The 26102-nt window shown below is 41.5% G+C and overlaps 1 long non-coding RNA gene across 1 annotated transcript; it reads left to right on the top strand.

The window, feature by feature from the left end:
* On the top strand, window positions 1-24565 carry LOC134732566 (uncharacterized). Its single transcript, XR_010115880.1, has 4 exons — window positions 1-59; window positions 2904-3050; window positions 22100-22163; window positions 24457-24565. It is a non-coding gene; the product is annotated as an uncharacterized lncRNA (long non-coding RNA).
* Window positions 24566-26102: the final 1537 nt, after the last annotated feature.

Here is a 26102-nt window from a genome sequence, read left to right as displayed (position 1 = left end):
CTAAGAATCCTACATTTGAACCTGGACTTCCAAGTTGTTATGAAGGTGTATTTACCAAGGTAGGAGGTTACTTTAACAGTTTTCTAGTTTGCTCAATAACTTTAAAATATTTAGATATATGAAATGTGGGCCTCTATTGGTACTATATACAACTTCAAGCTCTTCAAACACTAGGAGGGAGCCTGGACTACTGTACCTGAGGACCCAGGTCTGAAGAGCTTGCTTTAAAGTTCACTCTGCTGATCTTTTCATACACCACTCTACACTCTATTTACTTGTGGCAGCCAGAATTGCCCACACTGGATACCATGTCAAAAAGAGGGCTTTAGGCTGGGCACAGTGGCTCAGCACTTTGGGAGGCCGAGGCAGGTGGATCACTTGAGGCCAGGAGTTCAAGATCAGCCTGGCCAACATGGTGAAACCGTGTCTCCACTAAAAATGCAAAAATTAGCCAGGCACAGTGGCACACATCTGTAATCCCAGCTACTTGGGAGGCTGAGGCAGGAGAATAGCTTGAACCCAGGAGGTGGGAGTTGTGGTGAGCCGGATCGCGCCACTGCACTCCAGCGTGGGGGACAGAGGGAGACTCTGTCTTGAAAAAAAAAAAAGGCAGATCCAGCGCTATGGCTCATGCCTGTAATCCCAGTACTTTGGGAGGCTGAGGTGGGTGGATCACCTGAGGTCAGGAGTTCGAGACCAGCCTGGCCAACATGGTGAAACCCCATCTCTACTGAAAATACAAAAATTAGCCGGGCGTGGTTGGCAGGCACCTGTAATCTCAGCTACTTGGGAGGCTGAGGTGAGAGAATCACTTGAACCCCGGAGGCGGAGGTTGCAGTGAGCCGAGAACGCACCATTTGTGCTCCAGCCTGGGTAACCAGAGCGAAACTCCATCTCAATAAAAAAAAAAAAAAAAAAAAAAAGACAAGGCTTTATATGTCAAAGCGAGAGTGAGGATTCCAAACTGCGGTTCTCTCTGATTCTCAATGTTCTCTTTTGTAAAACGGGGACAATATAAAAGCACTTTTTTTCTAAGGTTGTTGTGAGAATTAAATTGAGTAACTAAGTGCATTTAGCACAGTGTTTGGCATACAGAAAGTGCTTAATAAATGCTAATTTTTTTTACTACTATATTATTGATAGTATTATCATCTTGGTTCAAAGTTGAGTGTTCCTGGTTATTAGGCCAAGAGTGGCTCTTGTATAAAAATAAGTGTGTCTTAGCTGGCAGGTGAGAAGAAGGCTCAGCCTGGAGATAGTCTCACTAGGCTGCGAGCTTTCTTGGGTGGCCATCACCTGAAGTCCAAGTGATTAGCTCTGTAACTGTGGGAAAGCATCATGCTGCTACCCCATGCAGAGGGCTTGGATAAGTAAATGTGCAGGCCTGAAATTTGCGTTTCTAACAAGGCCCCAGGTGATGCTGAGGCTGCTGGTTTGTTTCTACATTTGGAGAATCACTGATCTGGAGCACTGGGCACTGTTTAGAGAGGCTACGCTTGTACTACAAGTCATCGATGTAGGGAAGTGGGTAGAGGGACAGCCAAATATCAGAATAAAGGTGCTATGCTTCATGGCTGGCACTACAGATGAATGTGGTGGGCTTCCCAGCTTAGCCTAGGAACATGGCTTTCAAGTCTCTTGTGTATTTGATGCTTGATGATTGCTGCTCTGGACACATAGTAGGTGCTCAATTAACATTTGCTGAATCAAGTAGTGTTCAAACGGAGTTTCCAGAGATCAAGAGGTTTTCACAACTAAAAAATGAATAGACATATCTTGCAAAAAGTGAATTTATCTGGCACATCCAGAGAGTGTGATGGGTTTTTCAAATAACTAAAGTCTGGATCTTTTAAAGCATGAGGGGTCTTGGGCAACACTAACAGTGCAAACTCCTAAGATAATCACACTTGAAAAGAATCACCCTGTCAGCATCCTTTATAGGCTCCCTTGGGTTATCTTTATTCAGGAGAGAAATTTGGAAATTGAATTTTAATAATGCTCCAAATTAGAAGTATAAGGTGCAGCATCAACATCACCATGGGGCCAAGGGCACTGCCCTCCCCAAGGCATAGATCTAACTACAAGTTACTGTTCAAAATACCAACCGCATTTTACTTTAGCCTTTTAGGGCTTCACAAAATAAACAGTTATTTTATGCTCACTTAAGAGGACAGCACAGTTGTAGGTCAAGTGGAGGTGGTGGTGGTGGTAGTGCATATGTATGTGTCTGTGTGTGTGTTTGCCGTGGGAGCAGGGGAAGTGCTCCGCTCGACACAATCATTCAGAGACGAAATCAGATGGAGGCTCTGCCATCTTCAATGAGAGGCTTCCAAGGTTGCCCTGAATGTCAACATTAACATAGCAGAGGAATAAAGAACACTAAGGATTGTGGCGGGGACCTCATGCTGGTGAACATCCCTTCCTTTGCTAAGATTTAATTGCAAGACTGCATCAAGCTGCAAAGGTGGGGAGGGGCTGGCAGAAATAGAGTCCCTAGCTGCTCACCCACATTTTAGCAACAACTCTACCCTGTACGAAAGAGGAGCACGGACTTCTGACATACAGCCAGGTACGTCTAATAGGGATGGAAACCTTCCTGAAATGCATGAGTCCTGTTCCTGAATGGTGCAGAGAACATAATCCTTTCTTGAAAACTTAGTGCAGTTGTTTCCCAGTGTGTGTTCCTAGTTAACCTAACCCTGTGAGGTGCTCCCAAAACAAAACTAAACAAGACAAAAGTCTTGTGGTCAGAACGCCATAATTACAATTTCCACAAAGGGAACATTTTTGGATGTGAATTGCATTTAACATATGTGACTCTTTTAATTCATTTCAGATTACTTAAATGGATGGATTTTTTTTAAACCGTCACTCTTCTACCTATTTCTCTCCATCTTTTCCAGGTGCCTTTACAGCTGTGAAGTCAGAGAATGAAACATTTTGTGGGTGATGACTTGTAGTTCTGTGCTTCCTTTTTATCTGGCCCAAGTTTTCAATCAAAGGATCAAAAAACAAGCTTCAAGGGAAAGAAGAACCTGTGTTTGTTTTAGGTATTTAATAGTTCTTTGTTGGTTTGCATTCTGCAGGATATCTAACACTATATATATATATATATGGTGTGTGTGTGTGTGTGTGTGTGTGTGTGTGTGTGTGATGGAGATTCATTCCTGTTGCCCAAGCTGGAGTACAATAGCGTGATCTCGACTCACTGCAACCTCCACCTCCTGGGTTCAAGTGATTCTCCTGCCTCAGCCTCCTGAGTAACTGGGATTACAGGCGTGCACCACCACTCCTGGCTAATTTTTGTATTTTTAGTAGAGACGGGGTTTTACCGTGTTACCCAGGCTAATCTCAAACTCCTGACCGAGGTGATCTGCCCTCCTCGGCCTCCTAAAGTGCTGGGATTACAGGCATGAGACACTGCATCCGGCCCTAACACTGTTATATTTTTCTAGAGAAAATTTCTTCAGAGTTAGAGAAACTATCTGATACCACGAAGAAAAAAAAAAAAAAAAAAGACAAACCCTGCAATGGCAGGTGCTTCTGAGCTTGAGTACATATTTTAGCTTCCTACACATTGCACTGTCTATGATTTAAGAGTTTCAGATGACAGGAAGAGAAAGAAAAACTTCTGTTCTTTTCTATCAAGTATTCTTAGAAATGCCAACTCATTTTTCTGTAGTATATATAGCACAAGTTAACAAGAAAATGAATCACTTCCAGTACTATGTGGGAACTGTGACACTGTAGTAACACAGCTTACTTTCAAACAAGTGGCTTGAAAGCAGCATTCTCTATTTTTAAAGTTACAGTTGGATTACCAAAGTGGGTGAGCAAGACTCTGAATAGGGCTCTCACCTCAACTGAGCTTAGAGTTGTCCTCAAAGTTAATTGAACACATTTAACAGTAATATATGTAATTGTCACTGTGCTGTGTGTTAGTCTGCTTTCACATTGCTGATAAAGACATACTTGAGACTGGGTAATTTATAAAGAAAAAGAGGTTTAATGGACTCACAGTTCCACATGGCTGAGGAGGCCTGACAATCATGGCAGAAGGTGAAAGGCACGTCTTACATGGCAGCAGACAACAGAGAAAATGAGAGCCAAGTGAAAGGAGTTTCCCTTTATAAAACCATCAGATCTCATGAGACTTATTCACTACCACAAGAATAGTGTGGGGGAAACTGCTCCCATGATTCAAGTATCTCCTACCAGGTCCCTCCTGCAGCATATTGGAATTATGGGAGCTACAATTCAAGATGAGATTTGGGTAGGGACACAGCCAAACCATATCATGCTGGATGATAATTGGGTATAAGTGGTATTCAGTCCCACATATGAGTCTGTTTTGTCACAGCCAAACCAAGCATTTCTAGAATTCTGGTGGGTATCATGTCCTGCCTGCCCTTTGTTAAAGAGAATCAGCTCTGGGCTCTAATTAAAGATCAATTTTATTTTTAAAAAACTAAATATTGCAATAGAGGAAAAGAGACTCACTATTGAACTGAGCTCAATTCCAAATACAGTGTGGACAAGTAGGGATTTATAGCCAAGGACAAGGGTGGGGACCAGTGGATGGAAAAATTACTAAGAGGAAATATCAGGGGTAAGGGGGATTTTAGCTTAACTGATGGTAGTATTCTTATTGAAGGCAGGCTGGGGAGATCAGATTCCAAGAGTGAGGATAAGGAATTTGATTAGACATCAAAGATGGGGATTCTTGCTAAACTCACCTAACAGAATTTTTTTTTGCTAAGTCTTGGCATTGTAAAGATGGACACAGGAGTCTGAAGGTTGGAGCATGTTGAGAAGTAGCCTCAGAGGAGCCTGACCAAAGCTGGTCAAGGAGTGTCTTAGTCATCCCCGTATTCCACCTTCCCCCTGCCACAGTTCTCTTTTCTCCAAGGCTTATAACCTATACATGCTGGCAGTTCTCAGGCCCTGCATCAATCCCAACTTAGGGCAAAGGAATTGGAAAGATGACAAGTAGATTTCAGTGGATACCTGCTCTGTTTGATTGGTAGTGGCTGCTAGGAGCTCAGAGTGAACAGTGTCTGGGTCTGGGCTCGCTCAGTGGGACAGAATGGCATGGGGCAGGAAAGGCTGCAGCCAGCAGCACCTGGGATGGAACCAGGATTTATGAAGCCTAAGATTTATACAATTTATACAAATGTATTACCATATGAACAGATTGCCAAGGCCTTGGAAAACACCTGTGGAAAGGAGAGGCCCTAAAGCTTAAGGCTTTTTAGCTTCCCAGTAAATTTGCCTTTGATCAAGCCACAAGCATGTCATTCCTACTCTGGTCCTTTCTGGTCATATGTTTAATGCACAGAGAAAGAACTGGCTGATCATATAAAAATGTGCTAAACCTACATTCCCAAGAATTGTAATTACAGATTATTATTGTCTTCATTTTAATTTTTTTACGATGATCTTATGTAAGTTTTATAACTATAAAAAAATCAAATCAGCTTTCTACTGTATGTAAGTAGCCAAGGGGCTGTTTGGGCAAGAGCAAAGACAGCAGCATTTCTTGGAGACTCAGCGATTGTAATTCTGCTCCTACTGGGTAAATCCTTATCTATGTTTATCTCATGTAGATGCTTTCATGTGGAATTCTGAAAGATGTTAGGGGCACATAGACACACAAAAATCTTTTTGGGAAATTTTTAACTTTTAGGATTTTGGAAATGTTCAGAAAAGTTGACAGCCAGACTCCAGTGTCATTAATAGTTACTACGTTCCTTCTTTATTCATGGACATCCCATCATCATTTGTATCATCTTTGCGAACCAGTTCAAATGAAAAAGTCCCAAGACAGAACTCTCAATCATCCATGCATGAAACAATATGTAATTAAAACTGACAATTGAAATATACAAATAATTCCATATTTTATGTAACTATTGTCATATGTTTCCCTCCTTATCATTTACCAGAACTGGAATTTTCCAAGGAGGGGAAAAAATCATAACAGTTAACATTCACTGAGCCCTTAAATTTGGTGCCAGCCACAATTCTAAGCATTCAGCTAAACTTCACAAAACTTTAGGTCATCGATAATATTGTCCCCATTTTATAGGTGGGGGCAACTGGGGTACACAGGATCAGGAATTTGGCCATAGTTAAACATCTAGTAAGTAGCAGAGCCTGGATTTGAAATCAGGGAGTCCAGGGCCATCCTCTTTAATACTGAATTATGCCACAGTGGAGTGATATGTAGAAAACCAGAATTCTAGAGCTGGGAAGTCAGATCTTGGATTGGGTATTCTGGGAAAGGAGACATGGTCTAAGACTCATGTGGGGACTTCAGGCTAGAGCAGGAATCCTTGAGGGGCTGTGAGTGGGCCAGAGAAGGGCTGATGGGTCTGACAGAAGCTTCAGAATGTGCTGGACTCTTCTGCTGACAGATGCAGAGTGACTGGGCTGTTTGGTAACACATCATTGCCTGGTGGGGAAATTTACACTTGCCTCGTAAACCGTTATACTTCGGGTATCCAGCTTTGCTGCCTTTTAAGGAACCCCAATGCCCTACCCTCATCTTCCTAACCTGTGGCTGCCCAGCTTGCTGCAGATTCCTTGATTTCTAGTTGGAATGCAAGATATGAATTAAGTAAAAATTCTCTTAAGCCCCTATCACTCAAGTTCTTCCCTTCCTCCTCTCCATTCTCCTTTCTCTTCTCCAGTAATCAAGGTATTTAATTATCATCATCATCATCCTCCTCCTCCTCATCGTCATGCCAATGTTTATTGAGCCCTTACTGTACACCTGGTGAGGTATTAAGCACTTTGAACACATCTTCTCGTTTAGCCCTCACAGCCATCTTAAATGGCAAATACTATTATTACCATTCTCACTGGACAAAGGAGTGCACTGGATCTTAATGTGGCCACTTGCTCAAAGTCACCTAGCTCTAGCTCAAAGAGCTTGTAAGAGGCAGAGGCAGGTTTTAAACCCAGAACTGTGTGAGCTGAAGCCCAAGTTCTTAACTCCATATCTTGTCTTGTCAAAAGAATTAGTCTGTAAAGAGTTTGAGGCAAGAGTTGAAAAGGAGAAGACATGATAAGTCTAAAATCTTTTCTTACCACTATACTAGTGGCTGCTTCCTTAGAAAACAGTTTGTCCACACTTGAAGTCCAGAGTGCTTTCCTACCATTTGCCTCAGTTATGGCTTCATCATTTAGGATTATAGCCTCAGTTTCTGTCTGTCCCCCTTGATAGGTCTTGAGTTCCTTGAAAAAAAAAAGACCTATGCCTTTTTTTTTTTTCACTCCTCTTTTATCTGGTGAAAGATCTGGCCCACAGTAATACTGAATAAAATTTTGTTGTAAGCTAGCAATGTGAAAGTTCACAAGTGTTAAAAGCAAATCTTCAGCCAAATTAAATTTAAAGGAGTTTAACTGAGCAATGAACGATTTGTGAATCAGGTAGCCCCCAGAATCACAGCAGATTCAGAGAGACTCCAGGGATGACTCGTGGTCAGAACAAATTTATAGACAAAAAAAGGAAAATGACGTACAGAAATCAGAGGTGAGGTACAGAAACAGCTGGATTGGTTACAGCTATGCATTTGCCTCATTTGAACACAGTTTGAACACTCAGCAGTGTAGGAGTGGTTGAAGTATGGCTGCGGGGATTGGCCAAGACTCAGCGATTGTTACAGGAGCATACCTCTAAGTTAGGGTTTCAATCTTGTCTACCTGTTAACTTAGGTTGCAGTTCATCCACGAGGACTCAAATATAGAAGTACAAAGTCCTTCTCAAGCCATATTTAGTTTGCTTTAACACAAGTATTGCAATTAGAATATCTGGCTTTGATAGTTCATCTTGCTGCTCACAGGTTTTGCAATACTGGGCAAAGCATTTAACCTCTCTAGGGTCTGTGCCTCTGTCTGTGGGACATGGGTGATTATATCTTTATAGTGTTCGGAGGTTTAAATGATCATATGGATGTAAAGGCTCTTTGAAATTTGTAGAATACACGACCTAAGTGTGTGGTATATTGTGAGTATAGCCACTGCTTCCCATGTCAGCAGCTGATAGAGCACCTTCTCTGGTGCAGTCTTCTCACAGCATCCTGGGGCCGGCTGGCAGCTGTCTCAGCTGATTGGTCTCTGCAGCATCCAGCTGTGTTCCTTCAGGGGAGTAGGTGCTACTCATCAGTATTGCCTATGTCGTACAGATAATCTGCTCCGTTTAGGGTTGACTGTAACAAAATCGATAGATCTGAGGTTGATATTCTTTCATGTCATCTGCCCACGTTTGCACTAGGTCCTAAGGAGATGTTAAGTGATCATAAATCTGGGTGACTATTAGGAAAAGGAAAGAAAGTAAGTGTCTACACAGGTTAGGGAGCAGATAATTGGCTCCCTCACCATTGAAGGTTAAGTGTAGTGACTCATCAAAGCACTGTGTTCTTCCTGACAGTCTGTACCATCCACAATTAACCTGGTCTGCTAAACGCAGCAGAGAACATAAAAACCTCAGGAAGCTGACATCTTTAAAGGCTTTTAGAAAGCAATGAATCAAGCATTCAAGAATCTCTTCAAGTTTCACATTCACTTCAAATTCAACATTCTCTTGCTTTCATTTTTTCTTATTATGAAATTCCTCATTTTAGGGAAAAATCTTTCTTTTTCTATTCCTGAAGAACCTTATCTTCAATCATAACAAATTCTCTCAAGGTTTTCTGAAGCCTTCAAACACCTAATACCATGTAAAGGTGGAAATGATTTCCAGCTGTTTTCTTTTTCTTTTTCTTTTTTTTTTTTTTTTTAAGATTTGTTCATCAGAGTCAATGTGATAATTTTACCAAGAGGCCTTTAGCTATAAGAAGGTAACAAGGAGATATTTGGCATAAGCTCAACATTTTCTTTAGCCAGTCATATAAAGAACTATACTCATACTTAGAACCATTGTATTGCATATAGGGAAAAAACGCTTTTACAACGTTTTTTTTTTTTTTGAGACAGAGTCTCACTCTGTTGCCCAGGCTGGAGTGTAATGGCGCAATCTCAGCTCATTGCAACATCTGCCTCCTGAGTTCAAGCAATTCTCCTGCCTTAGCCTCCTGAGTAGCTGGGATTACAGGTGCGCGCCACCACGCCCAGCTAATTTTTGTATTTTTTTTTTTTTTTTTTTTTTTTTTGAGACGGAGTCCCTCGCTCTGTTGCCCAGGCTGGACTGCAGTGGCGTGATCTCGGCTCACTGAAAGCTCCACCTCCTGAGTTCACGCCATTCTCCTGCCTCAGCCTCCAGAGTAGCGAGGCTACAGGGGCCTGCCACCATGCCCGGCTAATTTTTTTGTATTTTTAGTAGAGATGAGGTTTCACCGTGTTAGCCAGGATGGTCTCGATCTCCTGACCTCGTGTTCTGCCCGCTTCGGCCTCCCAAAGTGCTGGGATTACAGGCGTGAGCCACCGTGCCTGGCCAATTTTTGTATTTTTAGTAGAGACGGGGTTTCACCATGTTGGTCAGGCTGGTCTCGAACTCCTGACCTTATGATCTGCCTGCCTCAGCCTCCCAAAGTGCAGAGATTACAGGTATGAGGCGCCACGCCCAGCTGCTTTTTTTTTTTTTTTTTTTTGAGACAGAGTCTCACTCTGTTGCCCAGGCTGGAGTGCAGTGGCACAATCTTGTCTCACTGCAACCTCTGCCTCCCAGGTTCAAGTGATTCTTCTGCCTCAGCCTCCTCAGTAGCTGGGATGACTGATGCACGCCACCACACCCGGCTAATTTTTGTATTTTTAGTAAAGGTGGAGTTTCACCATGTTGGCCAGGCTGGTCTCAAACTCCTGACCTCAAGTGGTCTGCCCTCCTTGGCCTCCCAAAGTGCTGCAATTACAGGCGTGAGCCACCGTGCCCGGCTGCAATTTTTAAAGGTTCTTTTTGACACAGTGATTCCATTTCTGGTAAACAATCTTGAGGAAATAATGGGAGAGATGGCATTTCTTGTAATAGTGAAAACTTGGGGAAAACTCAAAGGTCTAACATTAGAGAGATGGTTAAACAAATTCTTGCTTATTAAATAATTTACTGCTATTAAAAATGATATTTTCAAAAAATTTAATTACATGGAAACATGCTGGCTAACATAATATTTAGTGAAAACCCAGGTATAAATATTTTTATATCATGGACATCCCTACTAAGAAAATACATACATATTTATATAGAAAGGAGGCTGGAAAGAAACCCACCAATATGTTAATTGAGGCTACCTATGGGTGATGGGAATATATGTAAGACATATTTTTGTTTTAATTATTTTGTATTTTAAAAATTTGCTGCAGTAAGGATATGTGAATTTTACAAGAAAAAAGTACAACCTTAGAAATGCCTAACACAACATTTAGAGTTATTATACTGGCAATTGTTTACATTATGATGGCATATTGAAAGCATTATATTTCTACTAACTTAATTTAATTTAATTTTTAAAAATATTTGAGGCCAGGCACAGTGGCTCACGCCTGTAATCCCAGCACTTTGGGAAGCCGAGGTGGGCAGATCACAAGGTCAGGAGTTCAAGGCCAGCCTGACTAACATGTTGAAACTCTGTCTCTACCAAAAATACAAAATTAGCTGGATGTGGTGGCGCATGCCTGTAATCCCAGCTACTTGGGAGGCTGAGACAGGAGAATCGCTTGAACCCAGGAGGCGGAGGTTGCAGTGAGCCGAGATTGCGCCATTGCACTCCAGCCTGCGCAACAAGAGCAAAACTCCATCTCAAAATATAAATAAATAAATAAATACTTGAGACAGCGTGTCACTCTGTTGCCCAGGCTGAAGTGCAGTGGTGGTATCTCGGCTCACTGCAGCCCTGTACTTTTGGGCTTAGGTAATCCTCCCACCTCAGCCTCCAGAGTAACTGGGACTACAAGCATATGCTAAAATGCTTGGCTAATTTTTGTATTTTTTGTAGATACAGTGTCTCACTATGCTATCCAGGCTGGTCTCAAACTCCTGAGCTTAAGCAGTCCTCCTGCCTCAGCCTCTCAAAGTGTCGGGATTACAGGCATGAGTCACCATGCCTGCTCTCTACTAAATTTAAAGAATAAAAATAAAGGAATCGAGCAGTGGTGCTCCACAGTCTGTAACCTGCTGTGGACCTCTTCCTAGGCATTTTTATTTCTTTGATTTTGTAGGTCCATACAATCACTTGATTAGGCACAGAACTTTCTAGAAGAGTTCCCGAAATCCTTCAGACTAGTAAAATGCCTTTGATGTCCCTCATCATTGGGTCCTGCTTAATTCCAAATAGAATAGCCTGGGATTTGGGGCAGGGAGGGTGGGAAGGACTAGTGACCTGTTTAGGGCAGAATTTAGTGTGGTTATGGTTATGGGTCAAGCACAGGTGTCAATCACAGCTGCTACCTTTCTGCTCCTTAGTTTCCATATGTGGATTAACTGACATAACCAAGGTTAGCACCCTGGCTGACCCCATAGTCAGCACTCAATAAAAGTTAGCTCTTACTGAACTTCAAAAGGAGTAGAGCCCTTTCATCAACTCTGCAGGCCTAAGTTAGAACAATGTCAGCAGGTGTAGCCAACTAGCTACCTTCTTGTTAGGAAGGAAGTAATTAACAGGCCGAGTCTTGTGTTTTGTTATTGGTGAGGGTAGGGAGGGGGTGGGGGCTCAGAAAGCCCCAGAGGGCTGTGCCAGGAAAACTGAGCTGGAGGCACCAGATCAAGGGTTGTGAGACAGGGAGAGTTCAATGATGGAGCGGCAGTTTGAGCGCAGGGGTGGACAGAGCCAGGTGATAACTGTCTTGGGGCAGTCCATTGGGGGTTGTAGGAGCTGCTGTTGATGGACAAGGAGAGGAGGCCACTGCTGTTCCTGCCACCGGGCACCCCCTCTCCAGCCCAGCAGTCAAATGCCCCCTTCTCCTGAACTACCACCCGGGGAAGGGTGAGGAATGGACAGTTCTGGCAATACTGATGAACTTAACCTAAGTAAAAAGCAGGACCCCTGCCACTCCTCCCCCAGGGTGGGGTGCCAGGGGCAAGCAGTGGAAAGAGACTCTTCCCACTCTCCCGACTCCTCCGCTTTTTGCTGCCAAGGATAACAGAGGTTCACATAGCTTCAAACAGGTGCTCACATGCACTCTGGTGAAATGAAACAGGAAAACCTGTCCAGGGTGACAGAAGAAAAATCAAGGATTCGACATTTTGGGCTTTGAATGGCTTAGAGAGAAATTAGTTCCCTGAGTGGCCTATAAAAGAGAATCCTTGTCCTGTCAGATGGGGAAGTTTGAATTAAAAAAAAATCGAGGTGCTTTGGTATTACAAGATCGGAGCGCTAGTTTTAAAGAAACACTGGAGAGAATATCCGTTTCAAAGATCCAGGCAGTTCCCTGGTTATCAGCAAGATGTGACGGCCAAAACGAAGCTAAAGTCACTTCTAATCCTCTGGTACCTGACTGGCAAATGAACAGGAGAGGAAAAAGTTGGTAGGTCAAGGCCAGCATTTGGCTTGGTCCATATGAGGTGGGGTAGAAACAGATTTTAGCATGGGTTGACTTTAAATAGCCCCTGTTGTAGCTGCCGAGCACTAATTCACTCATTCTCATTTTCCAAGCTGAATATAGATGTAGTACTCTTCTGTCTCTGTCCATCAACACCAATTGTTTTTCCAATAAGAATCCAATATCATGGGCCAGGATAATAATCCAGGAAAAGCTTGTGATGGAAATGGTGGATAAAAGGCAGAGGAGAGTGCCTCTACTTAAAATGCATACCCTCCTTTCAGAGGTTTGCAAATTTAGAGACAGGTAAAGTCTCCTTACTCCTGGCCTCCCAGCTCTCCTGCTAGCCTTTCCTTTCATCTAGAACTCCCACTCTGGCTTGCAATAAAATACTTTGCATTTGAAAAAAAAAATGCATCCTATTAGAGACAAACTTCTTTGAGCCTTAAAGGCTTTTTCCAGCTTTAAGAATCCTCTATTAAAATGCAAACATTCAAGGAGGGAGTAAAATCTGCAGCTTTGACAGCCGGATACCTTATCACTACCCATCACTATCACTTCAGCAGACATTTGCTGAGCCCTTACTATCTGCTTAGGAATTTATTTATTTGTTCCTTCATTTTTTTAAAATTTAAAGTCAGGCTTATTGAGGTGTAATTTACATAGAGTCAAATTTATGCTTTTTAGTGTAGTTTCATGCCTTTTGAAAAAAAAATGGCAGTCTAGTAACCACCTCCACAATCAAGTTCTAGAACATTCTATTACCCCCCTGCAAAGTTCTCTTGGGTTGTCTTCTCTCCACCTTGAGACCCTAGCAACAGTGAATCTCTTTTCTGTCCCCATAGTTTTGCCTTTCCCAGCCCTTACTACTTATACAAATAGAACGCTTCCTCCTCAAAAAATGACCCCAAACTTTATTCAGCTTGGTTTAAAATCTGGTTAACCATTTCCCTTGGGGAGGGGATGGTCTTTTCAGACATGTTTTCAGATTCAGCCACTAGCCAAGCACCTGATAATGTAGAAGCCAGACTGGAGCTGGGAAATTGGGAAGAGAATCAGCTGGATGGGGAAGAAGCTGGCATTGCAGTGGGTGGGGCCACAGTTTACCTAGCATTCATCCATATGCAAGCCCCCAAGGTGGGCAAGCCACAGAATACCTTAAACCTGGGCTCCTGTTTGCCCACTCCTTCAACAAACAAACAACAGCAAACACTCAGGCCAGAGGGAAACTGTGAACTCCGTGAGGACTGTTTCCCTTTTTTGGCCTCTGTCTTCCCCTCGCCTCACTCAGTGTCATCAGCTCTGGGTGTGGAGGATAATGGGCACTAGAGACTAGAATTACTGCCACATTTCTGGCCTCAGTTACTGAGTAAGTGATGGTGCCAGTAATAAGAGAGAACAGGGAAGGGAAATAATATAATTTGAGCTTCTACCATATACCAGGCATATAGTATTTCATTTTGTCCTCTTAATAATCGGATGAGCCTCTGAGCCAGGGACCAAGAAGTCCTGTTCTCCTCTTCCTCTAGTCCCTCATCAGTCACAACTGTCAGAATTACCCTTTAGCACCCTCCTAAAACTTTCCCTTTCTTTCCTTCTCACTGCTCTGTCTTAATTACCTCATTGTTTCTGGTTAGAATGTTCACGGTTGTCTATTAGGATTCTCTCCACCTCCAATCTGGGCTTAATTTATCCCCCTTGTGGCTACCAAAGTTATGTTTCTCAAATGCAAATCCAATCATATAAGTCCCCTGCTTAAGTTCTCTGTGACTCACTTGTAGCCTCAGGATAAATTCTGGCTCTGGGTAAGCAAGGTCCTCCATTATCCCTGATCAGATGCAAGCTACTCTCTCCCAACCTCCTCTGTTGTGCTCTGCAATCTGTTGGTGGTCTCAGATGACCATGCTAATTCTTGCTAATGCTCCTCTCTCCTCCACTCCTAGCCATGCCCTGGTCTACTTAAGTCATTCTTATTCTAGATAAAGCTCTACTATTACTCTCTGTGAGAAGTCTCTCCACCTCACCGAATACATTCTTGACCCCTCCTTTTCTTGTTCCCCACTATATCCTGACGAGCTTCTGTCACAGCCCCTACCAGAGTTTACTGCCTTTGAGTGCTTACATCTCTGGCTGGTAAGGACTCTTTTCCGTGCCTTCCCGAAATGCAATTATTAGTAAATGACAAAGTACCATTTAAAATTCTTATTTCCCACAAAATGGCTAACTCAAAGAGTTGAAATTTGAACCTAAAAAACTGGCTGATGCTCAAGCTCACGCCATTTTACTGCATAAACTCTAGCGGGACATTTGAGAAGAAAGATGATTTTATTTAGGGATGTGTTGTGTTTGAGATTCCTGTGGTCCTTGAGGTGACTGTGTGTAGTAGGCAATTGGAAAGAAGAGTACGGAGCTCAGGAAGAGGTTTTAGCTTGTATTTTCAGTAAATAACTGCTTGATAGGCCCTAATCACGGTTGCTTTTGGAAGCTCTTCTGTAGATCATATAAAAATATACTTAAATATGTTATGTACAATATATCAGATAATCATACACGAGTTAAGTAGACATTTGACATGAGTTGTGGGCAGTTTATTAAACATCTATTAATTTCATTTTGCAGTTTTCCTCTTTCTCTTCTCTCTCCTTTCCTCCTTCCTTGCTTTTGTCTTTCTTTTCCTCCTTCCTTTCTTTTCTTAAATATTTCCTTTTACTTTGAAAAGATAGTGTGCCTTTAGTACGTATCGGGTAAAACAACCCCACATGTAGGTGGCAGTTGAAGCTCTGGCAGCAGAGAAACAAGGGGTGATGAGATGGGGGAGGATTAAGTCCCCCTGTAATCTACATCACCACTTAACAAGCTACTCCAAACATAGAGAATGCAGGTAGAAGACGTTAGCCTACTCGGCAAACTCAGCATCAAGACAAATCACCTATCTCTTCCTGTATGAAAATTCTGGAGTCCCTGCTGGCATTGGATAAGTGATATTCCTTTGTCAAATGAGAAGATGCCTGAGAAAACCCAACAAGCACCAACATTTGAAGTGTCAGGCAGAGGAACAGGAGTCCAGGGAATGGACCAGAAGGCCAGCCCAGGGATAGAGGTACACAATATAGTGAAGGGTGAAGGGTTTCTAGAAAGGAAAGCAGTCAATAGTCAGAGGGGTTTGTCAGGCCTCTGAGCCCAAGCTAAACCATCATATCCCCTGTAACCTGCACGTATACATCCAGATGGCCTGAAGCAACTGAAGATCCAAAAAAGAAGTGAAAATAGCCTTAACTGATGACATTCCACCATTGTGATTTGTTTCTGCCCCACCCTAACTGATCAATGTACTTTGTAATCTCCCCCACCTTTAAGAAGGTTCTTTGTAATTCTCCCCACCCTTGAGAATGTACTTTGTGAGATCCACCCCCTGCCCACAAAACATTGCTCCTAACTCCACCGTCTATCCCAAAACCTATAAGAAGTAATGATAATCCCACCACCCTTTGCTGACTCTTGTTTTGGACTCAGCCCGCCTGCACCCAGGTGAAATAAACAGCCTTGTTGCTCACACAAAGCCTGTTTGGTGGTCTCTTCACACAGACACTTGAGAAAGGGTTCAGTAAAAAAAAAGAAAAAAAGAAAACCGTTCCTGGAAATAGGCAATTCCAGAGCCACTGGTGCGCAGAAGCTGGGCTATCTCAAGGCAACAAACGAAAGGGAACCACAGGAACAGAGCAAATGTGGGCAATGTTTTAAAGACAACAGACTATAAAGAGAAGGAAGCAGAGATACAGAGCACAGTTAGACGCAACTGAAGATTGCTTACTGCCCTAGTCTGTTCACACTGCTCTAATAGAATACCATTGGCTTGTAAACAACAGACGCTTATCTCTCAGAGTTCCATAGGCTAGGAAGTCCAAGATTAGGGTGGCTGCAGATTTGGTGTCTGGTGAAGGCTCACTTCCTGGTTCATACATGGCCACTTTTTTTTTTTTAATTTTTTTTAATTTTTTTTTTGAGATGGAGTCTTGCTCTGTCACCCACGCTGGAGTGCAGTGGCGCGATCTTGGCTCACTGCAAGCTCCTGCCTCAGCCTCTCCGAGTAGCTGGGACTACAGGTGCCCGCCACCACGCCTGGCTAATTTTTTGTATTTTTAGTAGAGACGGGGTTTCACTGTGGTCTCGATCTCCTGACCTCGTGATCCGCCCGCCTCGGCCTCCCAAAGTGCTGGGATTACAAGCGTGAGCCACCGCGCCCGGCCCATACGTGGCCACTTTTTGCTGTGTTCTCATATGGTGGAGGGGGCAAGGGAATCTCTCTGGGCTCTCTTTTGTAAGGGCCCCAATTCCATTCACGAAGGCTTCACCCTAATTACCTCCCTAAAGTCCCACCTCCAAGTACCACCAAATTAGGATTAGATTTCAACATATGAATTTTGAGGGATGCAAACAGTTAGCCTATTGCTCTTAGTTTTGCAACAGGGAAGCCAAAAGATGCTAAAAGAGGCTGAGAGGAAGGATGAGTGGAAAAGATGGATCATTGTCCATATTCCTAACTGAGGCCAATCCCTTCCCCAACCTTTTTTTTTTTTAAGACAGGGTTTCTCTTCCCTCTCATTTGATCCCATCACTTCTTTCTGCTCAAGGCCACTGCTTCAGAATTCTCTTTTCTCTTGACTTAACCGTTTTTCTTCCCTTTTGCATCAGCATGCAAACCCATTACAATTTCTTTCATTTTAAAAACAAACAGTCTGGAACTCCCATTTCACTCTCAAGCCATTGTCTGTTTCTCCCCTTCCATTCTCAGCAAAACACCTCGAAAGAAGTTTCTTTATTAGTTGTCTCCAAGTTTTCATCTTTCTTCTTCTCCTGAATTAACTTCCATGAGCAGTGGTGGAGTGTAGGAATGTGCCCACCATTCTATTGTAACTTCCCTGTCAAAGTCATAAAAGACTTTCTGATGGCTAAATTCAATGGTCAATGAAAAGTCCTCATTTTCCATGACCCATCTGTGGCATTTGACCCATCAGTCCCTTCTCATGACATAATCTCTTCCCTTGGCCTCTAGGACATCACATGTGCCTAGTTTTTCTACTTCTTTGGCTGCTCCTTCTCCTCTTTTGCAGGTTCCTCTCCATGTCCACAACCTCTAAAAATTGGACTGTGCCGGAGACCAGTTCATCGTTTTGTCTTTTTAACTCTGTATTTCCTCCCATGGTGGTTTTTCCTTAGTGTCATGACTTTAAATACCAGGCTGAACCTCTCCCCAAAACTATAGACTATATATCCACTGCCTATTTTAACATCTCACTTGGATGTCTAGTTAGCATTTAAAATTGAGCTCCTGATATTCTACCCCTGTGCCTAATCCTTCCAAAATCTTCCCCATCCCAGGAAACAGAAGCTCCATTTTTCCTGTTGCTCAGGCCCAAAGCCTCCGAGGTATCCTTCACTCTTATTTTATTCTCATACCTTACATCTGATTTTTTAGCAAATACTATTGGCCCCAACTTCAAAATATGTTCAGAATCTGATCACTTCATACCACCTCCACTGCTAACTCCCTAGTGACTAAGGCCTCTTTCGGGTCACTTTCTTCTTTCTTACCTGGATTTGTTGCACCAGCCTCCTAAAAGGACTTTCTGCTTCCATCCTTGTGCCCTCCAGTTTGTTCTCAACGCAGCAGCTGAACGATCCTATTAAAATGTAATTCAGATCATATCACTCCTCTGCTCAAAATACTCCAGTAGTTTCCCATGTCACTCAGAGCAAAAGCCAATTGCCATGACCTTTAAAATCTCAGTGACTTCATTTTATTGGCTTCCTTGGTGACCCTCTCTTGTACGCACATTGTGTCCCAGGAATGTCAGACCTCAGGGCCATTGCACTTGTGTCTCCTGCCTGGAATGCATGCTGCCTCACCTCCTTCAAGTTTTTGTTTAAATATCACCTTCTGATAGAAGATTTCCCTGACCACCCTATTTAAAATTTCAGCATTCTCCCCTTGACCCCTTATTATCTCTTGACTGCTTTATCTTTTCTCTCAGGGCAAGGATCTTTGTCTGTTTTGTCCATCCCCTGTGTCTAGGATATGCTTAGCAATGAGGATGCTGAATAAATGAGATTAATAATATTGGAAGGCAGAGGGATCACTGATGGATCAAGGTTCAGAGGAGGGTGGAATCCAGGGAATATGAGCAAGGACAGATGCAAAAACTACTAAATTCTTGTTTTAAGAGTCTGAGTAGAGGAGGGACTTGAGAAAGTTTCTGATACCATCATTTGCACGTTGACTGAAGCAAATCAATACCAGTGTGTCACCTTTCCTACACATTTACATTTTTAAGCCTTTTTATCTCTAATTGTGGTGGGGAAAATCTTTGTCCCTGTGTTAAAGGAATTGCATGCACTGTCAAGAGGCTCAGTGGAGATTTATTCAGAAAGCCCAGAAAGCCTTCTTGTTGACCTTGAAATCATCTTACACCTGAGGCAAACATGATTTACTCTTGAACACATATCATTTCTGAAGCATCAAACAGATATTATTGTTGCTGTTGTTAATATTATTATAATTACTTCTGGCATGCCTGGCTGTGAGGCTGGACTAGAAGCACTGGTCTCATTGAATCCTTTTCCATCCCTTAGATTCAAGACTTCATATCCTATGGATCCAGAGCCAAAATTGTTGAGCGCTTTTTCCTCCCTGAGTGTACCTTTATCCCCCTTCAACATGAGAATCCTGCTGAGAATCCTGCTGAGAATCCCAGGAAATAATTCCAAACCCCAGTCACAGATTCTCCTTGGCCTTGAGTCTTTAACACTTAAACCAAGGGAAGGGAGCAACTACATAACTGCTCAAGGACAAGTACAAGGGGGAAGGGTGGCAAAGATGGAAGAACAGAGGATCAGGAAGAGGGCTGGATGCCTTGGGGTATAGGCAGGAACATAGGAAGTGTGGTTGTGCTTCAGACAAGTGCACTTACTGGTCTCAATGGTGTTACTGTTTCCATGGTGAAAAAGTTGGGGCTGCATTACTGCGTATCAATCCTGAATTCTGGAAAATACACAAAATAATAGGAGGAAGAAATCAAAATTTGACTTGGTTATGTGGAAACATTTATGAAGGCACTACATGTTATTCATAGTACTCTTTAATAGTCAATATATTGTGATTTAACTATTTATTCGAATGTCTCTCTTTTCATTCATTAGACTGAAAACTCCTCAAGGTCAGGGACTTTTTCTTACTATCCCTGAAGCCTGACACATTATGTTTATGGAATGAAAAAATGAATAATTCGTAGCAATTTGTGTATATTACTCACCAATTATGGCTTATTACCATACTGTACATGAGTAATTATGTAAATTATTAGATATTGGAAGATCTGGTATGCCCTTTCCTTATGGCAAACATGAATTTTGTAAGTGGTCATGTTTCTCTTTCAGCTTTGGTTTTCAGGAGACTCAGGGCCAATTTCTGAACAAATTTTAATAACTGTGTAGGTCCCTATTGCTTCCACATGTGTACCAATCTTTCTCCATCATACATACGTATATATATATATATATATATATATATACACACACACACACACATATATTTATATAGTTTATAAGAATATATATGTTTTTGAATATATATTCAAATATTACAAATATTTTCTAGAACAGGATTAGATATAAATATACTAATGTTTCAAATACTATTTGTCAGATTAATTTTGTTTGAAGTTTTATGTAAGTGTAGCCATGAACCTTTATAGGAACTAAGTACATGTGAGCCACACGTGACAGTTTCATTATTTTGTGGTCATCTTTCATATACTCGAGTCTGCGTGGCTTTTGCAACTTTAAAATAAACAGGAAACATTTGCAGGAAACCAAAGAGAAGTAAGCCTGTGTTTGCCATGGATAAGGTAAATTCAAGAAGTTCCAGGGGCTTTTAGACCCCATTCTGAATTCATCAGTAGGTTACTGGACATTTAGCAGGTTTCTGCAGTGGATGACTTGCTTTGTCACATAAGGTGACACAAGGTAAATCTTCTGGACAACTTCATGCTTCAGTTTGTTTGAATATAGGGGTGACAAACAAGAATAATCTGGATGTGTGAAGTAATGGTGGTAGAATAAAACAAGAGATATTAATAGGCACCCAGGATAAAGTTAGAGAGGATTGAGATAATGCAACAACAAAGTTCTGATGTTTTCATTGTATTTTGTTGATGTGCCATAGGGATCTAAATTAAAGGACTTTTTAATGGACCTGGTTTGGAGTCTGCTGATACGGTTTGGCTCTGTGTCCCTACCCAAATCTCATCTCAAATTGTAATCCCCATGTGTCAAGGGAGGGAGGTGGGGGCAGTTTCCCCCATGCTGTTCTTGTGATAGTTTTCATGAGATCTGATGTTTTATAAGTCAGTTTTTCCTGCTTTTGCTCACTTCTCTCTCCTGCCACCTTGTGAAGAAGGTGCCTGCTTCCCCTTCACCTTCTGCCATGATTATACATTTCTTGAGGCCTCCCCAACCACATGGAACTGTGAGTCAATTAAATCGCTTTTCTTTACAAATTACCCAGTCTCAGGGAAGCTCTTTATAGCAGTTCGAAAACTGACTAATATATCTACTCTAGTAGCTTTTGATGCCAAGTAGATTTTGGCCTCGAGGAGTATCCATTTCAAAGAAGAGAATTCTTAGGGTAAGAAGAGGTGCCCTTGAAGAGGTCATTCAGCTAACTTAGGCTCCACAAAGCTTTCTATGGATGTCACTGGGACACCCTGTGATTGCTATTGATTGTCTAAAATCTGCCCAGTGGACCTAAGAAGATTGTATATCTTTAATAAATAAGTGTTCTTTGATGTGGCCATCCTAATAAAATCCCTTGAAAACATCCCAGATAGGGTTTTTATGTAACGGACAGTTTATTACTCCATGCTGCTTCTTTTATGAAAAATAAATTTATCTAAACATCTCCTATGTATAAGCAATTATAGTTTCTATATTTCAGTTTTGAACACTTGGATTTTATCCTGTAAAGATGGAACCCAGAACAATGGTCTAAAATCCATAGTTGCATAAAATAGAGACATATTAAAGACTAATCTCATTTTCATTACTTCTTGTGATCCTTATTTTATTTCTAATATCCTCTCTTACTTAGATGTGCTGAAAATATTCTACAGCATGTAGCTGTAAGAACCAAGTATCATTTGTGCTGGTTGTGGGTGGCTGTGCATTGCTTCATACTTATGTGTAAGCTGTATTGTTAATGTAAGGAGGATATGGGGTCAAACATACACACTTAATGTTGGATTTGGATCTTGGGAGTCTTCACAAAAATTGACATATGAAATTTAATCTTTTAGTATTCTACAAAGAAAAAACAATATTGTTTCTAGTAAAAATACAGCCTGAATAAAATTTGAAACCTCAGCTCCCCACCATAAAGTTTCCTCCCTCCATTAAAACATGGTTTCTGATCAAAAGAAATAAACTTTGAGAAGTCAATTTAGCTCTAAAGATATCCTGTGGTTTCTTATATTGTATACATGTTGAATAAGGGCACTTATTGAAAGGTATTAGACCTAAAATAACAAAAGAAAAATGGAAGATAATTTATTATCTCTGATATTATCTTTAGCTCTTCTTTCCAAAAGAGTTGGAGAAAGAAGCAGTACTTCTTTATCGCACAGAAAACCAAATAGGTGAGTTAGTTGCACCTACTTGCTACATTAAAGTAGCCCTAAAGTCCAGGTTTCCCTGGGGCAATTCCCGAGTGAGTGTGTATTCCAGAGAATATACTAGGATTCCTGAGACTCTTCAGATAAAATAACCTGGGGATGTCCTTCTAATGGCTTTGGCCACATGAGATTCAGAAACAAGAGAATGAGAAGCCACCTTTTATCCCATTTTCCTAGTGGCTAAGTGAAGCCTTCATTATTTCTTATTTCTAGCTCTGTGCATAGCACTAGCATTGAAATGGTAGCTTCACTTTGCAGTTTGCCCTCTCACTCCCTGATGCTAGGGCCCTAAGCTTGGTACCTCCCCTAAATAAATATTTGAGACTGAGGAGTTAATGTTTCAAGGAAATTGACTTTCCAGTGAAAAGGCAGGGGTATCTCCTTACAAATGAATTTGCATTTCCTTTCTTCTCCCTGTTGCCTACCCTGCCCCATCATTAACTGTTTAGAAATATGTTTAATTTATTTTAAGAAACTAATACAGTTATATGCTACTAACAATGACTTCTCTTTTTAGCCTTGAGAAATGCTTGTGTCCCATATTTTAAAGAAAAATCAGTGTCAATTCTCAATTATTCTGGGAATAACGATTTAGTGCAGTGGTTCTCTGCCTTCTCAGGCCCAAAGCCTCCCTTTACGTAACACATATTTTGAGATACCTCTTTACTATTCTAAAATGAAATTTGCAGGTAATATAACCTAACTATCCACATAATCACACAAAAAATATAAAATATAAATTGCAATATAAAATAGAAATTTAAAAAATGTAACTGAAAATAATGTTTCAATAGGTAAATGACAAAACTGAAGATAAATTCTACAACTTTCCAAAATATTTCATAGGGAGTGGAACTAATCTGGATGAGAACCACTTAGCATGCTGCCTTCTCCAGTGTTAGGTGGTGCAGTAAGTGAGTTTAGAAGTAAGTTCTTTGTGAGTTAGGGCAAGTTACTTCTCTTTTCTGAGACTTAGCTTCCTCATATTTAAAGAGGACATGGTTTCACAGGGATGCGATTTGTATAAATGGAACATTATCACTAAAGCCCCTAGTACAATGTCTAGTTCGTAGTAGGGCTTCAATGAATGCTAATTCTCAACATTTTCTCTATGAGAGAAGTCAAAGTCACTGTGAGTCTAAGGCTTATTTGTCCCCTTTGTAAGGTTTACCCAGTTAGGCGTAGTGTCTTTCTACCAGGGGAAATGAGAAGTGGGAGTAATTCAGAGACTGAGCTGTTAAAGAAATGACTGATCTTTATTGCTGTCTTCCTCCTCCCCCTTCCCAAGCAGATAAAATAAATAGGGTCAAATTTCCATTTCTTCTCCTAGGCTGAGTCTTCATGCTAGTGGCCTTGTAGTTATTCTGACTACCTGTCACTGGAGAAAAGGGCACTTTGCAAGCTGTTGTTAGGTGTGTTGAGAATGAGATTGTGATTTGGAAAAGCAAGAGCTTGTGCCTGGCAATGTTTATCAGGGACAATGGTTTATGAGGGTTGGGGAGGTGATGGACAGAAAGATGACGCATTTGTGGAGGTAGGTGGAGCTTAGGGGGAAGGACAGAGTGGTAAATTGTCCTTCATTCTATGCTAATTGTGAAGTGGAAACCAAGGAGATTTTTCTTTTTTCTTTTCCCTGCCCCTCCTCTCCTGATTTTTCTTTTTAATCTCTAAAAATAATTTACCAGTTTTTCTTTTAAACTGGTAACCTCCAAATAAAATCCTCTAACATTTTTTGGAGGAGATAAATGCAGCTTTCTTAAGAAAGCAACTCAACCTATATACTAAGTTTGTAGGTTGGGAAAATATTTTTTATTTTTATTGCATTGGAAGGAAATTTTAAAGGTACATTTTTTTTTTTCCTGTTCACTTAGAGATTCTCATGAACAATGATGGGTTAGCCATTGTGTTTTCATGTTTTAGAAAGCACAGCAGAATGAAGTACTTATTCTGCATAGCAAAATAAGCTCCTTTAAAAATTATCTACAGCAGCAAAATGTCATCTCTTATTTTATACCCTCATAAACCACCTCAATTGGATGAAAAGCCCGTGTGGAGGTACAGGCCTCCCTGGTTACTGCCTTTTCCAGGTTTCCCTTCCCTGCTCGATTCTCCTTTTTGATAAGAGATCAGGTAACCATGACAACACTGCACCAGGGAAGTCCTTTCATTTTTGTGCTTTACATAATCCTGAAAATAAGTCTGCTATCTGTTTGACACTTGCTTCCCTTCCTTACAAACTTTTTTTCTTTAATCTTAGCACAGTATATCCTGAAAGAAACTTGCCACTTCAGAGGATTTGCTGCCACCGATGTCACTTGCTATTAGTAGTGAGTTGACTTTGCATTCTCTGAGGCTCAGATTCCCACCATGAATTCTCCCCATACGCACTTCAAACTACATTATAGCTCTATTCTCCAGTTATCGAAGACTAGCAAGACTGTGACGGTTCACTGGAGTCTTTTCCGATTTGAGATTTATACACTCCAAGTCCATGTCACCTAAAATGGCAGCCATTGTTATTATGTGGGCCTTTGAGGTTTGGCCTCAAAAGAGCTGATTTCATAGTGATCGTGCTGGCAGGAAACTTGCTATGGTTTATGGTAGATATAATGCACTGACTTTGCAATTAGCCAAATTTTGGTGGTGTAATAAGATAGCTTGACTTACCACTTCTTGAAAAAAATCAAGACTCTAATATAATACATGAATACTGACAATCTGCTTTAGAAATGAGAATATGTATTGTACCCACCTGGAAATGTTAGCATTTTGAATCATACCAAATGATTAGCTTTTTTGTTGTTGTTGTTCTCTCAATTGAAAGATTTGATTCCCCGCTGTAAATTCTAGAGATTACCACAGTGACGTGTTCTGTGGGCTTCCCTTACAACAAAGGAAACAACTCATTTTCCAACATTAATGGATATATGAAGATTCAGACAAGTTGAACACAGCATAGTTCTTGATTGGATAGGAAGAAAGTTATCAACAGGGTTAGAATCAGACCATTGTTTTGAAAGCAGACCTAGTTCTTATCTTACGCACTGGCTTGGACTATGTTTGGGGAAACTGTTATTGATTCGATTTATTTCCGTAATGGTTGCATTCTGCTTCCTCTCAGGAACGCTAATGTATAAGACACATGGAGCTTCCTCCTGTGTGTCTGCCAATTAAGGGCTATTGAGTTTAATGAGTCTATTCAACAGCACCCAACTCTCTAGTCTTTATTCAGTCTCCTGGGAGTTGAGGCTCAGAGAGAGGAGTACAGAAACAAGCCTATAAATTTGTTGAATAACCTTTTGTGTCTACATATATATATACATATATATTTATAATAATTATTATTTTTTTGAGGCAGAGTCTCCAACTGTCACCCAGGCTAGTGTGCAGTGGTGCCCACTCGGCTCGCTGCAACCTCCGCCTTCCAGGTTGAAGTGATTCTCCTGCTGAGTAGGTGGGATTACAGGCGCCCAACACCAGGCCCAGCTAATTTTTTGTATTCTTAATAGAGACGGCGTTTCACTGTGTTGGCCAGGCTGGTCTCGAACTCCTGACCTCGTGATCTGCCCGCCTTAGCCTCTCAAAGTGCTGGGATTACAGGAGTGAGCCACCGCACCCAGCCCCTTTTGTGTGTGTGTGTGTATATATATATATATATATATATATATTTTTTTTTTTTTTTTTTTTTTTTTTTTTTGAGACTTCATCTCGCTCTTGTCCACCAGGCTGGAGTGCAATGGTGCAATCACGTGATCTCAGCTCACTGCAACCTCCACCTCCCAGGTTTGAGCAATTCTCCTGCCTCAGCCTCCTGAGTAGCTGGGATTACAGGTGCCCGCCACCATGCCCGGCTAATTTTTGTATTTTTAGTAGACACAGGCTTTCACATTGTTGGCCAGGCTG

The sequence above is a fragment of the Symphalangus syndactylus genome, chromosome 15, assembly GCF_028878055.3.
Source record: "Symphalangus syndactylus isolate Jambi chromosome 15, NHGRI_mSymSyn1-v2.1_pri, whole genome shotgun sequence".
NCBI classification, from domain to species: domain Eukaryota; kingdom Metazoa; phylum Chordata; class Mammalia; order Primates; family Hylobatidae; genus Symphalangus; species Symphalangus syndactylus.
The sequence above is the reverse complement of the archived record's forward strand: the minus strand, read 5'-3'. Positions and strand labels throughout refer to the sequence as shown.